Consider the following 8,387-nt stretch of genomic DNA (forward strand, 5'->3'; position numbering starts at 1 on the left):
AGACAAGGGTGTTTTACTGGTTAACAGTACCGTGAATAGCACTGAGGCAAAGGCCTAGAGCAGGCCATGGTCCATGGGCAGTGCCCACTCCAGGCGCCTGGCCCCGGCCACTTGTTGGGGCCACAGATGCAGTCACAGGGGCCAATGTGTTCTGACAGCCTCCAGTCCAGGTGCTGGAGTGTTCCACTCCCCAGCGCCTCTGCTGGCGAGACAATGCATTACCGCCCCTGCTTTACAGATGAGGAAATATGTTCAGAGATTTATCTGCGGTCACAGAGGGAATGGGGACACCCCCCCGGGGACATCTTGGGGGTCCAGACCCCTGAGGGACACTGTGACTCAACCCCATTTCTTGCAAGACTCCCATCCTGAAATAGGGCCCCGCCGAGCACCCGGACAGGTAGAATGTCCTGGAGCAAGAAGGGAGAGGACTTGGCCACAGGAACAGGAGAGAGGGTGCAGCGGGGATGGGGGAGGGGAACAGGCTAAGCCCGGCCAGGCCCACATAGGCAGCAACCGGACGGTCTGAGCATTTCATTGCCCACTCAGCCATGGCACACCCCAGCTCAAAGATCAGCTCTTCTGGTTCCCTTTAAACAATAGAAAGAAATCCAAACCTCCTGGCCTTCAAAGGCCTCACCCGAGCTGTCCAGCGCCTTCAGCCCACCTGCCCAGCACCCTCAGGGCTCACCCACACCCCCACCCTGCCCCCCTACCCCACTAGCTGAAACACCACCTTCTCTCCAAATCTCCCCGGTGCTTGGCCCTCCTCTTTGGCACTCCACCATCTCTTCCGGGTCACACGGTCTGAAATTTTTTATTTTCAAAATGTCAAACCCATGGAAAAACTGCCTGGGTTCCCCAACTGTCAGCATCTCCTGTGAGTGGCCACTGCATCCCTCCCTGGGAATACACACCAGTCTACACCTTTTGCCAACCGGCAGGCTGTAGATGCTGTGACAGCCCCCCCCCCCCCCCAACACCCGAGCACAGGGCTGCCCTCCTGGGGAACCTCACCTAGGAAAAACGACACGAACTCAGTAACTTCATCTGCAGCGTTCAGGTTCAAAAAACAACACAGGAAGTCATCCTCTAGATGACCAATTAAAGCTGTAACAGGGCTGACATGCCTTTTGGCCAGCGTTCCCAGCCCAACGGGCGCCTGCTGACTCTGTTTGAGGTGTATCCTGGCAGAACTGTTTTGTGCATCGTCAGGTACACACGAGCACAAAGCTGGTGGCGCTCTGCATACGTCTTCCTCTCTCATAAATAGAATTACACTGCATGCATAATGTTTTGCAACTGCCTTTGTACTCCCGGAACTTTTCCACATGTCATCCTGTGTCCCTCAGCATATCTTTGCCAGTCCCCCACGGAAGCTCACGTCCAGCTTGCTTTCCTTTTATTTGACCAGCCCTCGCCACATCGGCAGCGTGGCCGGCTCCCCAGGGAGCCCCCTTGCTGCCAGCAGCCACCCCCCCCATCCTGCAGGAGACCCTAAAACTCCCAGAGTGTTGACGTCTTGTGCCCTCGCCGCCACAGCCCCCATGCCGAGGACAGCGTCCAGCTCCGTAAACAGCACCAAAAGGCAACGTTTGAAGGATCCTCGTTCTGCACCGAGCTCTCCTCTGGGTGCTGCGCCTGCTGGTATTTCTGTAATCCTCCCACACCCTCTGAGGTAGGCAAGCATTACATTCACTTTACAGATGCACACGCCAAAGCCCAAAGAGGTCACCGAGGTGGTCAGTGTCACAAGGTAGTAAGTGAGGTTGGCTCTAGGGTCTGTGCATTTAACTACTGCCCCTTCGATGTGAAACCAGCTCAACTGAATTGAACCCACCCACCCCAGCAACCAGCTTCAGTGTTTGTCCTGTCGCTACTAGCCCCTGCCTTCTTGCCTCACCCCCAGACCCAGGCAAAGGGGCAGCCCACCGGGATACGTGTCTGCCTCCATCGCCTCCTCCAAGCTGTGTGACCAAAGCTGGCTACTCGCCGTCTCTGAGCCTCGGTTTTCTCACCGTGAGTGGGGCTGGCAGTGGGAGACCCTGTTGTGGAGGCTGACCTTGGGCAGCACCCCACCGCTCTGGGTGAACAGTCAGGAGCCTGATAAGAGGGCGTTCCCTCCCCCAGAGAGCCCTGTGGGGCCCAGCTGCCTGCCACCCAGTGACTGATGTTCAGCCGCTGCAGCCCGAAGCCAGAGCAAGTTTATGATGCTCTAGCTGGTTTTTAATCACAGCAAGATGAGAATTTGGCAGATTCAGACACCGATTCGTGCGACAAACATTGTCTGGTGTCTCATTTGTCTTTCTCTGGCTTCAGTGGTGATGCAGGGGGTGGGGCTTCCACTCTGGGGAGCACCCCCCTCGAAGTCCCTCAGGCCTCTTCCATCTGCCCATGCCTACCGAGCACCAGCTCCAGCCTTGAGGGAGAGGGACGCAGGGACTGGCCTGGAAGGGATCTCGGAAGCCCCTGCCAGGAGGCTCCCTCCGTCTGAGCGTCACTGCATGCCTGGCACAGCCCACCTTCTGCTGGGTTGACTGTCTGGCCCGCCCCCCGGGGGTGTCACCGCCTAAGAAGCTCTGTATCTGCGATGGCAGATGCTCAGAGGTGTCCAGATCTCCTCCACTCAAGCGTCGCCTCCTCAGGGAAGTCCTCCCTGACCACCGTAGACAGACTGTTCCCTTCATGGCTCTCAGGGCCGGGGCAGAGTTTTCCCCACTCTGTCTGTCAGTTGTCTGTCTGACCACTGACAGTGGTCACCATCACCTGCATGGCACTTGACCCATGCTGGGGACCCTGATAGGACATTTACGGGTGTAAACAGTCCCGACAGCCTCACTTTTCGGACGGGACACAGAGAAATTCAGGAGTTGCCCCAGGCCACACAGCTCAGAAAGAGCCAGACCAGCTGGTAACGTGTGGGCATTCCTGGTCTGTGCCGCACTCCTCGGGGGGCGAGGACCCTGGCGGGCACTCCATCGGCATTTGTGAACTGTTGCCCTGGCAAATGCTGGTCCACGTGCTGGGGGCCTGGGAGGAAGCTGTCAACTCTGTGCATCATGGACACAAGAAAGAGACGGGGGGAGTGGGGGGGTGGACAGCAGAAGAGGGATGGCATGTCAGCTTTGCCACAGAGGCTGAGTAAGAGTCCATCTGGCAGATGGGCGGAAGGAAGGGCAGCCCAGGCGGGGGAACAACATTTGCAAAGCACGGCAAGTGCAGGAAGCCTCGATGAGAGTGGAGGGCCACCCATGTGCAAAGCATAAAGGTTGGGGAACATGGCAAAAACAAAATCACTCAGTGTACTAGACAGCTCAGGCTGATATGACAAACCACCACAAGCTGGGGGCGTAAGCAACACACATTTATTTCTCACAGTTCTGGAGGCTTGGGAGTCCAAGGTGAGGGGGGTCGGTGAGTTCAGTTTCCGGTGAGTTCTCTTTCTGGCTTGCACGTAGCCGCTTCTTGCCGTGCCCTCACGTGCCTGAGAGAGGAGCGGGGTCGTCGGTCTCTCTTTCTCTTCTTGTAAGGACTCTAATCCCATGGGGGCTCCACCCACATGGCTTCATCTAAGCCTGTTTACCTCCAAATACCATCATATTGGGGTTAGGGTTTCAACATATGAATTGTGAGGGACACAAACATCCAGTCCATAACCGCAGCTGTATTAAGCAGAAAGAGTTGTAATACAGGGGGTCAGGAGCCTGCGACATCACCAGAAAGTCTGGAGGTACAGGCCCTCAGGAACCAGCCCAGAGCAGCACTGCAGAACTGGCCCGGATCAGCCTCTGCCACAGTCACGAAGGTGGGGGGTCAAGAGGCTGGCGCTGGGCCCCCAGATGCTGCTGGAGGCAAAGCCAGACCCTCCTCCCAGACACAGGAGATGAGGCATAAGAGCAGGGAAGGGCCTGGGCTGGGGAAGCGGGGCGGGCAGCGGGGCATATTGACCCATGACTATGCGAGGTCCCTGAAAAGCCCAGGGAAGGACATCCCAAGCCCTCGCTGCAGGGAATGAGCTCTCCAGCCTCTGCAAGGCAGGCAGGAAGTTGGTGTGGATGCTCTCCCTCTCCAGCACATCTCCCTGGGTGGTGGGGGCCCCAGATTGCTGTTTCCTTACGTGCTTCCTGGGCTCTCCGGTCCCCTCTGACACTTCTCTGCTTAGGGACGACAGCTGAGCAGGTAATCCCCCCAGCCATCCTGATTGTTCACCGCAGGGCCTGCTGGCTGTTCCCTGGGTAAGTGCTTTAAGACGAGGCATTTGCATCTCCCTTTCACCGGTGCCCTGCCCCACCCAGTGTAAATCTCCAAACCCACTGGTGTAGAAGCAGAGCATAAATCTGTCAGACCTCTGCAGCTGCGGCGGTGACTGTGGCTCTGCATGTCCCAGACGCTCGGCAGTCCAGGAAGTGCCTATGGCTGGGCTATCAGGCGGCTTTTCGGGTTCAAGAGACAGGAAGGGCTTTGGCCAAAATCATCCCAAGAGGATTAGATGTGGGGTGAGGGTCAGGGCGGCCTAGCGCAAGCGGGAGCCAGGCCAGCACGATGGGGGCTCAGGAGAGGAAATGGCAAACAGGCATGTTGCCTCTGTTGGAATAACTCAGCCACAGGTGTAGGCGTTTTCCAGGTGACAAAATATTCCAAACCTCGGGAAAATAAAAAGAGCCTAGGGGCACCTCTGTGGCTCAGTCAGTTAAGTGTCCGACTCTTGATTTCGGCTCAGGTCATGATTTCGTGGTTCGTGAGATCGAGCCCCACATCGGGCTCTGTGCTGCCAGCACGGAGCCTGCTTGGGATTCCCTCTCTCCCTCTCTCGCTGCCCCTCCCCAGCTCACACACACACACACACACACACACACACTCTCTCTCTCTCTCTCTCTCTCTCTCTCTTTCTCTCTCTCTCTCAAAAATAAATAACCATTAAAAAAAAAAAAAACTAAAAGACAAGAGCTTATACTTACATGGCACTGCCCGTGTGCCCAGAATCATTCTAAGACACTGAATGAACCCACCCACCATCCAGATTAGCTGGCATTTATTTTATTTTATTTAAAAAAATTTTTTTAATGTTTATTTTTGAGAGAGAGAGACAGAGACAGAGACAGAGACAGAGCATGAGTGGGAGAGGGGAAGAGAGAGAGGGAGACACAGAATCTGAAACAGGCTCCAGGCTCTGAGCTGTCAGCGCAGAGTGTGACGTGGGGCTTGAACCCACGAACCGCGAAATCATGACCTGAGCTGAAGTCTCACACTCAACCAACTGAGCCACCCAGGCGCCCCAGAATAGCTGGCATTTATGTTGTGCCATAAAAGGGGGGCAGGGAGAGGAAGCTAGTACTCTGGGGCTGCCCCGGCCCCTGCCAGGGTGGACGGTCCCTCACACATGTATGTGCATTGGCCACAGAGTCCCCATGCATTGGAGGACCGTGGTAGACTGTGTCTGTACCCTACGCCCCTGCAACCCACGCCCTGGACATGCCCTTCCACAGTTGCTGTCTAGAGGTCTATATCCATGATCAGAGAGCCCCAGGGGGACATGTTGGCCCTGTGACCCCTGAACTTGGAGGAGGCCACACCCTCCCGACCTGCGTCCTGTCCATTGTCACTCACATTGACCTTCAAGACATTTCCCGACTCGGGGGCTATCACGTGCCGGCTCCTCTGCCTCAACCCCAGCAGAGGGGCTGTGTGGTCCAGAAGTTACCGTTTCATTTGTGGGCTTTGCACGAATTCTACCAGACGGCACTTACCTATTTAGCACCGTGCCCTGTGTGGATCCCTGTGGTGTTTTCAAGCTTTGGCCTCGCTAAGAACGCCTGGAGAGCCTACACGCACATGCAGAGGTGTGTCCCATGGCTTCTCGACCTTGCAGCCATTCGGCTCAGGATTCTAAACTCAGAGGGCTATGTGTCCACCCTGAGCTGGTAAGGGAGGCTCCCACCAAAGGCTGAGTCAGCAGAGGAGTGAGGACATTCCCTCAGAAGGGGAGTGTTTGCAGGAGGGGAGATGGCTGTGCGTGGCTGCCTGGTAACACAGGGAACACGCTCATCGCAGCCTGGGGGCTGCAGACCGGAGGGCGGTGTGGGCATTTGTAACGAAGGGGCCCCCGAAGTGTCCACAATTCTGACCCATAATTCTGCCTCTTGCAATGCTCCTGAAGGATCTCCTCATAGACGGAAACGAGGAAACGGCTGACAACATAGCTCTCGCACCCCCAAGTGTCAGCAAGAACACGGCTCTCTGAAAATAGGGGTTTCCGTTCATGATTTACATCCCAGCCACACACTGGTGTTGAAGGGAGTGATTAAAAAGGAGAACGCCTGGGTGGCTCAGTCGGTTGAGCATTGACTCTTGGTTCTGTGTCAGGTCGTGATCCCAGCATCGCAAGATCGAAGCCCCACATTGGGGCTCCACGCTAAATGTGGAGCCTGCTTAAGAGTCTCTCCGTCTCTTCCTCTGCCCCTCCCTGGCTCCTGCTGTCTCTCTCTCTCTCTCTCTCTCTCTCTCTCTGTCTCTCTCTGTCTCTCTCTCAAAAAACAAAAGTAGAGTTTTTAAAACATGAGGCAGAAGGATGCTCATGAAACAGTGGTCACGAAAAAGCTAACACAAAAATGCCTTGAAAAAACGACCAGTAGAAAATTCACAAAAAGGCAGAGTGGTTCATTCCAGGTGGTGAGATTATGGGTGACTTTCGTTTCGTTTGTACCGTGCTGTGATTTTCTAGGTTTTTAGAATTTAAAGGCTGTAAGGTATCAGTGGCAGCACAAGGGGCTGGTCCCCTGAGCTCACTGGGTGAAGGACCCGGGAGCTTGGCTGCAGGCTGTGACAGGCCAGGCTGGCACAGAGCGTGGGGAGGTACGGGTCCCTCGCGTGTCTTGCTGAGCCACATTCTGAGGCCAGCTGGCAGCGAGCCAAGGGCTCCATCATCTCGTCCGTGGCCACGGGGACTTACCTGGAGTGAGACCCAGCGGCTCAAAGTTCTGGGAGATCAAGCAGTCAGAGGCAGAGTCCTAGACCTTGAGTGGAGATCCTGGCAAAACCATACTGTTAAGAAAGCACTGACCACCCTGAGGCCATATTTGGGGTTCCCTCTTGATGTTGGGCAATGCTTCCTCTTGGAACGTGAGTAATGGAACCCGCTTTGGTCCTAATCCTGTGATACCTGTCACCTACCCGCTGTGTGTGGCCTTTGGTGAGGCACTTGACCTCTCGGAGCCTGTTTAGTTCCTTCGTGCATAAAATGGAGACAGTAAGTCTCACCTGAACTGATTCCTGGGAAGATTAAACAAGTAGGAAGCATCTAACTGCCCGCTGCCTTTACTTATCTGAATGATTCCTAGAGGGCCTGGACTTTGCCGTTAGAGTGGGAAATGGTGTTGCTTTTCTCTAACCACTGCCCTGATCAGCCCTGGCTCATCTTTCTTCTGGCTCCTGGATGACCTCTGGGGTCACACGGAGGCCCCGAGGCCTCTGTTCCCTGGTGGTCACCTGAGCCAAGCCACACCTTCTTCACATCGAAAATGGCAAAAGCGGCGAGGAGTGGCCAGGGATCTGCCAGCTTTGTGGCATCTCACACGTTCACTGTTGCTTTGGGCTGGCATTTCATTAAGATGTAAGCCTTCCCATAAAACCACCCAACTCTTCGACTATTTTCATCATGTCTGCTAACTCCGCACGGCTGGTTAGCTTTAATGGGCCACGGGGCTGGCATTGGACATCGCTTCTCAAGCAGATCTGAGATGATGTATTTGGGAGAAGTGGATGCCCACGTAGGATTGTGAGGGTGTGAACTCCAAGGCCTCGAACTTCCATAATGGCTGTTCCCCCCACCCCCAGACGTCGGTTCAGTCACTGGTTTTATGAATGTGTTTGGAGTGCGTACTCGGGGCCCAGCCACGCTCCACGGGAGTGAGAAGGGGACGTCATCTGATGCAGATGAATCGGGGGCCCATGGGCCGTAGCCCCCTGTAGGAGGCACCAGGCAGTGCAGATCCGTGGATTCTCCCCCAACACCCACTCACGTGCTCACAGCGGGTTAGCCCGCTGTGCCACAGGGAAGCAGCGTTGCCCCAGGGTTAAGGGCATGGCGTGGTGAAGGCTGAATTCCCTGCCCAACTCCTGCTGCTGTGTGACTTTGGGCACATTACTTGGCCTCATTCACCGGCACAATTTCGTGGAGCTGTGCTCAGGATTAAATGCGTAAACAGCTCAGAACCATACTTGCCATACAGCAAGCGCTAAAGAAAAAATGGAGGCTGATTACCCCACGCCAGATGCTGGGTTCCAAAATAAGAAGGGTCCTGTGCCCCGGGAGGTGGCATGGGGGTGGGGAGCTGGGGAGGCAGAAACACGATGCAGAGTCACAGTGGAGGTAGGGTAGTGGGGGGAGG

General features: G+C 55.6%; 1 long non-coding RNA gene across 1 annotated transcript; it reads right to left on the reverse strand.

Moving 5' to 3' along the window:
* Window positions 1-3,343: 3,343 nt before the first annotated feature.
* LOC121026253 (uncharacterized) lies at window positions 3,344-4,519 on the reverse strand. Its single transcript, XR_005788316.1, has 2 exons — window positions 4,118-4,519; window positions 3,344-3,484 (listed from the first exon to the last, which is right to left on the reverse strand). It is a non-coding gene; the product is annotated as an uncharacterized LOC121026253 (long non-coding RNA).
* Between the last annotated feature and the right edge of the window lie 3,868 nt (window positions 4,520-8,387).

This window comes from Herpailurus yagouaroundi, unplaced genomic scaffold (genome assembly GCF_014898765.1).
Source record: "Herpailurus yagouaroundi ecotype Mexico unplaced genomic scaffold, PumYag 67909, whole genome shotgun sequence".
Taxonomy (NCBI): domain Eukaryota; kingdom Metazoa; phylum Chordata; class Mammalia; order Carnivora; family Felidae; genus Herpailurus; species Herpailurus yagouaroundi.